The following is an 8,610-nucleotide window of genomic DNA, read 5'->3' as shown; positions in this document are numbered from 1 at the left end:
AGATAGATAGATATGCCTATATATAGATATATATATCTATATATAGATATATATATACAGTGGTGACGGAAAGTATTCAGACCCCCTTAAATTTTTCACTCTTTGTTATATTGCAGCCATTTGCTAAAATCATTTAAGTTTATTTTTTTCCTCATTAATGTACACACAGCACCCCATATTGACAGAAAAAGACAGAATTGTTGACATTTTTGCAGATTTATTAAAAAAGAAAAACTGAAATATCACATGGTCCTAAGTATTCAGACCCTTTGCTCAGTATTTAGTAGAAGCCCCTTTTGATCTAATACAGCCATGAGTCTTTTTGGGAAAGATACAACAAGTTTTTCACACCTGGATTTGGGGATCCTCTGCCATTCCTCCTTGCAGATCCTCTCCAGTTCTGTCAGGTTGGATGGTAAACGTTGGTGGACGGCCATTTTTAGGTCTCTACAGAGATGCTCAATTGGGTTTAAGTCAGGGCTCTGGCTGGGCCATTCAAGAACAGTCATGGAGTTGTTGTGAAGCCACTCCTTCATTATTTTAGCTGTGTGCTTAGGGTCATTGTCTTGTTGGAAGGTAAACCTTCGGCCCAGTCTGAGGTCCTGAGCACTCTGGAGAAGGTTTTCGTCCAGGATATCCCTGTACTTGGCCGCATTCATCTTTCCTTCGATTGCAACCAGTCGTCATGTCCCTGCAGCTGAAAAACACCCCCACAGCATGATGCTGCCACCACCATGCTTCACTGTTGGGACTGTATTGGACAGGTGATGAGCAGTGCCTGGTTTTCTCCACACATACCGCTTAGAATTAAGGCCAAAATGTTCTATCTTGGTCTCATCAGACCAAAGAATCTTATTTCTCACCATCTTGGAGTCCTTCAGGTGTTTTTTAGCAAACTCCATGCAGGCTTTCATGTGTCTTGCACTGAGGAGAAGCTTCCGTCGGGCCATTCTGCCATAAAGCCCCGACTGGTGGAGGGCTGCAGTGATGGTTGACTTTCTACAACTTTCTCCCATCTCCCGACTGCATCTCTGGAGCTCAGCCACAGTGATCTTTGGGTTCTTCTTTACCTCTCTCACCAAGGCTCTTCTCCCCCGATAGCTCAGTTTGGCCAGACGGCCAGCTCTAAGAAGGGTTCTGGTCATCCCAAACGTCTTCCATTTAAGGATTATGGAGGCCACTGTGCTCTTAGGAACCTTGAGTGCAGCAGACATTTTTTTCGTAACCTTGGCCAGATCTGTGCCTTGCCACAATTCTGTCTCTGAGCTCTTCAGGCAGTTCCTTTGACCTCATGATTCTCATTTGCTCTGACATGCACTGTGAGGTGTAAGGTCTTATATAGACAGGTGTGTGGCTTTCCTAATCAAGTCCAATAGGTATAATCAAACACCGCTGGACTCAAATGAAGGTGTAGAACCATCTCAAGGATGATCAGAAGAAATGGACAGCACCTGAGTTAAATATATGAGTGTCACAGCAAAGGGTCTGAATACTTAGCACCATGTGATATTTCAGTTTTTCTTTTTTAATAAATCAGCAAAAATGTCAACAATTCTGTGTTTTTCTGTCAATATGGGATGCTGTGTGTACATTAATGAGGAAAAAAATGAACTTAAATGATTTTAGCAAATGGCTGCAATATAACAAAGAGTGAAAAATTTAAGGGGGTCTGAATACTTTCCCTCCCACTGTGTATATATATATATTTATATATGTATACCGTATAGAGCAGGGGTCTCAAACTGGCGGCCCTCCAGCTGTTGCAAAACTACAGGTCCCATCATGCCTCTGCCTGTGGGAGTCAGGCTTGTAACTGTCAGCCTTGCAATGCCTCATGGGACTTGTAGTTTTGCAACAGCTGGAGGGCCACCAGTTTGAGACAGTTTGAGACCCCCTGATATACAGTATATATTAAAGCTGAAGTTTAGGTTGAATATGTATTTATTGAAATTTCTGAACAGTACAGAAAAAAAAAAAAAGAATTTGTGGTAAATTAGCAGAGACTTCACAATAAGTAGATGAGCCACAAAGCGGGTGGGTGGATGGAGCCATAAACACATAACTGTAGGTCTCACCATCACAAATAATAACTGGGACCCCATAGACCACAATAGTGCAATATGTTAAACAACAATACAAAGCTGAAATGTATTCTTATATTTGACCTCCCCTGGTCCCCTCTCCCCCTTTATAAAAACTTTCTGTTCATACCTTATATTAGACCCAGTATTGGCATCACTGGATCTCTGTGCTTCTCTATGCCATGCAGGTAGATCATGGCTGGTGGGAGGGGCCATCAGGGTGCTGTACATAGCTTCCTGAAAGCATCAAAGCCCCGGCCTCAGTACTCCTCTCAAGTGATCTCAGTCCTGATGTAATCAGTGGGTTGGTCTTCAGAGGAGATATGCAAATATCAAAATGCCTTGATGAGTGGTTGTCAGTCTTAGCCTCCACGATTGAAAGAACAATAGAAATAGCCTTAAAGTAACATTGTTTATAAACACAGGTCAGCCGGGATTTAGAGAGATACAAAGTAACAGTGTTTATAAACGTTGATCAGACAGGAGATAGAGAGATACAAAGTAACAGTGTTTATAAACGTTGATCAGACGGGAGATAGAGAGATACAAAGTAACAGTGTTTATAAACGTTGATCAGACGGCAGATAGAGAGATACAAAGTAACATTGTTTATAAACATTGATCAGACGGGAGATAGAGAGATACAAATTAACAGTGTTTATAAACGTTGATCAGACGGGAGATAGAGAGATACAAATTAACAGTGTTTATAAACATTGATCAGACGGGAGATAGAGAGATACAAATTAACAGTGTTTATAAACGTTGATCAGACGGGAGATAGAGAGATACAAAGTAACAGTGTTTATAAACATTGACCAAATGGGAGATAGAGATATACAAAGTAACATTGTTTATAAACATTGATCAGACGGGAGATAGAGAGATACAAATTAACAGTGTTTATAAACGTTGATCAGACAGGAGATAGAGAGATACAAATTAACAGTGTTTATAAACATTGATCAGACGGGAGATAGAGAGATACAAATTAACAGTGTTTATAAACGTTGATCAGACGGGAGATAGAGAGATACAAATTAACAGTGTTTATAAACATTGATCAGACGGGAGATAGAGAGATACAAAGTAACAGTGTTTATAAACATTGATCAAATGGGAGATAGAGAGATACAGAGTAACATCTACCATCTGGTAAGTGTCCCTGATCACATGGTGTGGGGTGCCACAGAAGGTTCTGTACAATCTTTTTTGGTGGTGGAATTCCTGTCTAATTAACCACGAGGTAAACTGTCTTCTTTTTTTCATCACTTGATAAATACAAGGACATTATCTACGCACAGAGTGTATCATGTCACATTAGAGCAGGCCATACATGGGTCGAAAATCTTAAGAATTTTCGTTCATATTTCGCACCATTAGTGGGCTGCAGCAACAGCCGATTTTCGTGCGGCAATCAAATTTGAGTAATAGGACATGTTGGAAAATGTTTTGAAAAACAAACGATTTTCTAATCAATGATGGGAGAATCGTGCGAGAAATGTCATCGAAAAAGAAATGCACATGTGCAAGAAAAGAAAATTCCCAGAAAGAAAAGAAGTTTCCCGGCCACGAAAATTCTATTCTCTAGCAACATGGAGGTGAAATTGAAGGCTTGGTTGGCCGAATTTCTAAATCAATGGTGGCATCATCGGATCACAAAACGCACAAATGTTCTGATTTTCAAAAGCAAATTCTTTCAGAATTCAACCCGTGTATGGCCAGCTTTAGGATTTAAGTTTTTTTAATCATTTTCTAGACTAGCACGACTTTTTGTTTAAAATACAGAGAGATGCAAAGCAACATTGTACAGATGGGAAATAGTGTGATACACAGTAACATTGTTTATAAGCATTGATCAAACGGGAGATTAAGAGATACAAAGTAACATTGTTTATAAACATTGTTCAGACAGGTAATAGAGAGATAGAAAGTAACATTGTTTATAAACAGTGTTCAGACAGAAATAGAGAGATATACAGTAACATTGTTTATAAACATTGTACAGATGGGAAATAGAGAGATAGAAAGTAACATTGTTTATAAACATTGATCAAACGGGAGATAGAGATACAAAGTAACATTGTTTATAAACATTGTTCAGACAGAGATAGAGAGATATACAGTAACATTGTTTATAAACATTGTTCAGACAGAGATAGAGAGATATACAGTAACATTGTTTATAAACATTGTACAGATGGGAAATAGAGTGATACAAAGTAACATTGTTTATAAACATTGATCAAACGGGAGATAGAGATACAACGTAACATTGTTTATAAACATTGTTCAGACAGAGATAGAGAGATATAAAGTAACATTGTTTATTAACATTGAACAGATGAGAAATAGAGTGATACAAAGTAACATTGTTTATAAACATTGATCAGACGGGAGACAGAGAGACACAAACATTGTTACTTTTGCATCTTGTTTTCTTTTTTTTCTTATAAAACGTGTTCCTATTTATCCCCCTATTAGCCCTTAGTTAATATCAGCCCCAACTTACTCCACCATGAGGTGTTTGTCTGCAGGAATCTCTGTGTGACCTTTAATCATTGCATTTACTTTATTGAATCACACAGACAGCATCTGGCGGTGCTCCTTTTTATACAATGCGACTAATTGCTGCATTTGACACTGAAGTCTCCGTCTCTCTGTGGGGGTCCCGCGGGGGGCCCAGTGGGAGCTCATGAAATATACAGGGGTATACAGAGGATTACATTAGTAAAACTGGGATATAGAATTATTATCGCTGACTTAGATCACTTTGCATGTGCAGGCATCCATCTCTTCTGTTTATTAGCAGTAAGGAAGACTCCATCCAAAAATTCTCTTCTATTCTACTCTATTCTAGTTCTAGGTGAAGTCCGGGTTGGCTGAAGCCCCCTGCTGATTTTTTATATATATTGGCTGTGTTTTGGGCACGGTACCCAGCAAGAACATGTGTGTCTTTATTAACACCTTTCACTTTTTGTGTGTTAATGAGTACCCTGTACTCATTCACCTGGGGGTGGGGCAAATTTAGGGACCCAGATTCTTATAAGCCTCCTGCCTACACACCCCCACAACCACCAAGTCAGAGTTCTGGGGAAGAGACCCTTGTCTTCATCATGTGGACAGGACAATGTACTTTGCCCCCTCCCCGAAAAATGCATATTTTACAATTGAAAGTGCGAGTCCCAACATGAAGGTTGCTAAGGAGACCCAACATGAAAGTATTATGGGGGTTACCTGGGTAATGCAACTGGGTTTGGCCATGTAATTTTAGGCTGCTGGAAGGTGGAGCCAGTCATTTTGTGTACTGGTTCTCAATCCCACTAAAAATCTCTATCTATAGATGGACACAAGGAGAGATTACTGCTGTGCATGGCTCCTCCATCCACAAGAGAACCCCTTTGTTAGGATTGACACCCCTGGTAGGCGATGTGGACTCACCCAAGAAACAAAGTCTATTATGAAGTTGTCGCTTGATCTTCACCATAACACCCTGCAAGGAGAAATGGGCTGGTGACCCTAGTTTCCCCTGAGATACCTTGCTGCAAGATTGTGGCCCTTGGAAACACCCCACCAAGGGGTTGCAGGAACAGGGTGGCTATGCTGTGGAAACAGGGTACGATGTAGCAGAAGGTCAGAGCCTAGGCAAAGGTTGAAGGCAGCATGCAAGAGAGTAGCTGGAATCCAGGCAATGGGCGAAGCAGGCGGCATGGCAAGAGAGTAGTCTGCAGTCCATGTAGAGGTTGAGGCAGGTACCAGGCAAGAAAGTGGTTTGGAGTCCAGGCTAAGGTTGAGGCAGGCAGCAGGCAAGAGAGTAGTTGGGGTCCAAGTAGAGGTCGAGGCAGGTGGCAGGCAGGAAAGTGGTTTGGAGTCCAGGCTAAGGTTGAGGCGGGCAGCAGGCAAGAGAGTAGTTGCAATCCAAGTAGAGTTGGAGGCAGGTGGCAGGAAAGAAAGTGGTTTGGAGTCCAGGCTAAGGTTGAGGAAGGCAGCAGGCAAGAGAGTAGTTGCAATCCAAGTAGAGGTCGAGGCAGGTGGCAAGCAAGAAAGTGGTTTGGAGTCCAGGCTAAGGTTGAGGAAGGCAGCAGGCAAGAGAGTAGTTGCAGTCCAAGTAGAGGTGGAGACAGGTGGCAGGCAAGAAAGTGGTTTGGAGTCCAGGCTAAGTTTGAGGAAAGCAGCAGGCAAGAGAGTAGTTGCAGTCCAAGTAGAGCTCGAGGCAGGTGGCAGGCAAGAAAGTGGTTTGTAGTCCAGGCTAAGGTTGAGGAAGGTAGCAGGCAAGAGAGTAGTTACAGTCCAAGTAGAGGTGGAGGCAGGTGGCAGGCAAGAAAGTGGTTTGGAGTCCAGGCTACGGTTGAGGAAGACAGCAAGCAAGAGAATAGTTGCAGTCCAAGTAGAGGTGGTGACAGGAAAGAAAGTGGTTTGGAGTCCAGGCCTAGTTTGCAGAAGGCAGCAGGCAAGAGAGTAGTTGCAGTCCAAGTAGAGGTTGAGGCAGGTACCAGGCAAGAAAGTGGTTTGGAGTCCAGGCTAAGGTTGAGGCAGGTGGTGGATTATAAGAGAATACTTGGAGTCCAGGTTGAGTTCAAGGCAGGCAGCGGGCAAAAGAGTAGTTGGCATTCAGGCTGAGATCTAGGCTGGTGTTAGGCAGGAGAGTAGTCAGTGTCCAGGTAGAGGTTGAGGCAGGCAGCACTCAAGAATGTAGTTGAAGTCCAGGCTGAGGAAAGCAGATGGCAGGCAATAGAGTAGTTGAAGTTCAGGCTGTGGAACGGCAGGCGGCATGCCATAGAAGAAAACAGAAATGGGTAAAGTCGGCAACAAGGGCAGGAGACACGATCAGAGTCAGGCAATTCGGGTCACCAACAAGCAAGGCAGAACTACAGTAATTTGATGTACAGGGTAGTTGGCAAGAAGACACACCAGTCACCATAAAGTAAGGCGGCTAAAAACCCACCAAACTCCGGCTGTAACTAAAGGGTCAATTCTGGGTGCTTGGACCCTTTAATCTGGTGACAGGACATTCCGTACAGAGCTGAGAGGGAGCAGATTGCATCTTCCCATCAACTCAGCAACTGCCAATTAAACAAACCCCATTGTCATTCTCATTCCGTAGAATCTAAACATACAAGATGTTAAAATGGAAAATGGATTGAACTCTTGTTACACAAACAGGCAGTGACATCTGTGACCAGAATGTAACTAATTACTGCACATTGCTTCCTAACGACGCAGGCCGGGTGTGGATATGTACTGTGTGAAAGCCAATATCCTGCTATGTGTGGGTTGCATGGCTTCCCGTGTCTTGTCGGGTAGGTGGGCTCCCACCAGCAGTATGCCAGGGCAACGATGACCTGTATGTGCACCTACCCACCACCAGAGATTTCCAATGACTTCAATCTGATCACTTAAAGCAAATCTCTCCTTTCTAATATATCTGCTGCAAAAGTTACCTTGTTGCATTAAATCTGACCTTCAACCTTCCCTTCAGCCTTGCTCAATTGTACCGGCTCCCCTCCTGGATTGAAATGGCTATACTCTGATTTCAATGCACGCTGTGAGCTTCTCACAATGTGCATTAGAAGCTGCAGCAAGTCAGACTTCTCAATTTCTGTGTATTACAATTATCTCCTATGACCATAAGCGCCATCTAGTGGCTATGATGCGTTGAGATATTGTAATCACTTTAGTACAGGGCTATTGCCAAAAGACATCTACAGCGCAGACAGTGGCGACCTATCCATAAAGCCCCCCTAATATACATGTAGGGCGCCGGACGCATGGATTCCAATGGGTTTCTTTTTTTTTTCTAAGCACATGATTAGAGCCTGAGGCTGTAATTGGCTTCAAAAAAGGGTGGGCTTGGGGGGCACAGAGCACTGCCCCCCGAGGAGCCCACCCAGTTCTGTGACAATAACGAGTTAATATTCGCTATTGCACTCTTGATTCTCCTCCCGAACAATCAGGAAGCGGGACCTGAGACCCGATTGGCCGGGAGTCTTAGGACTCCCGACCAATTGGGTCTCAGGACCTACTTCCTGTTGGGCCGGGAGAAGAAGCAACTGCCCCGAAGCAAGGTCTCCCCACCTTGGAAGACTGAAGCCATCAGGGTGAGAGTCAGGGAGCAGCTCAGCCAGCAGCACGGTCCTCTCCAGCCGGGAGCCATAATCCAGAGGATCACCATCAGATCCTCCTAGGGAGAAGAAGAGCGACCAACTTATCCAGACTTGGCTCCCTCCTCTGGGGATGGTTCACCCAAAGCCAAATCCAGCACTTCATCCTAGAGCTCCACAGTAAACTGTCCATGCTGGAGAGCAGCAGCCCTACCCCACATCCTCATCATCTGCCTCCTAAGGTAAAGGGGCCTCTGATCACTGCCTTCCCGTCCGTCTCCTGTGGGGGGTGATCGCCACCTTCCCGTCTGTCTCCCATTGGGGGGTGGCACATTGGTTTGCCACCCCACCCCCCCCAAATGTTAAGCACCAGCTGCTACTGAGTACGATATAGTAGTTCTGGAAGGGTGTCCATGGACATACTACCA

This window comes from Aquarana catesbeiana, linkage group LG01 (genome assembly GCF_042186555.1).
Source record: "Aquarana catesbeiana isolate 2022-GZ linkage group LG01, ASM4218655v1, whole genome shotgun sequence".
In the NCBI taxonomy this organism is placed as follows: Eukaryota; Metazoa; Chordata; class Amphibia; order Anura; family Ranidae; genus Aquarana; species Aquarana catesbeiana.
Note: the sequence above shows the minus strand (reverse complement) of the source record.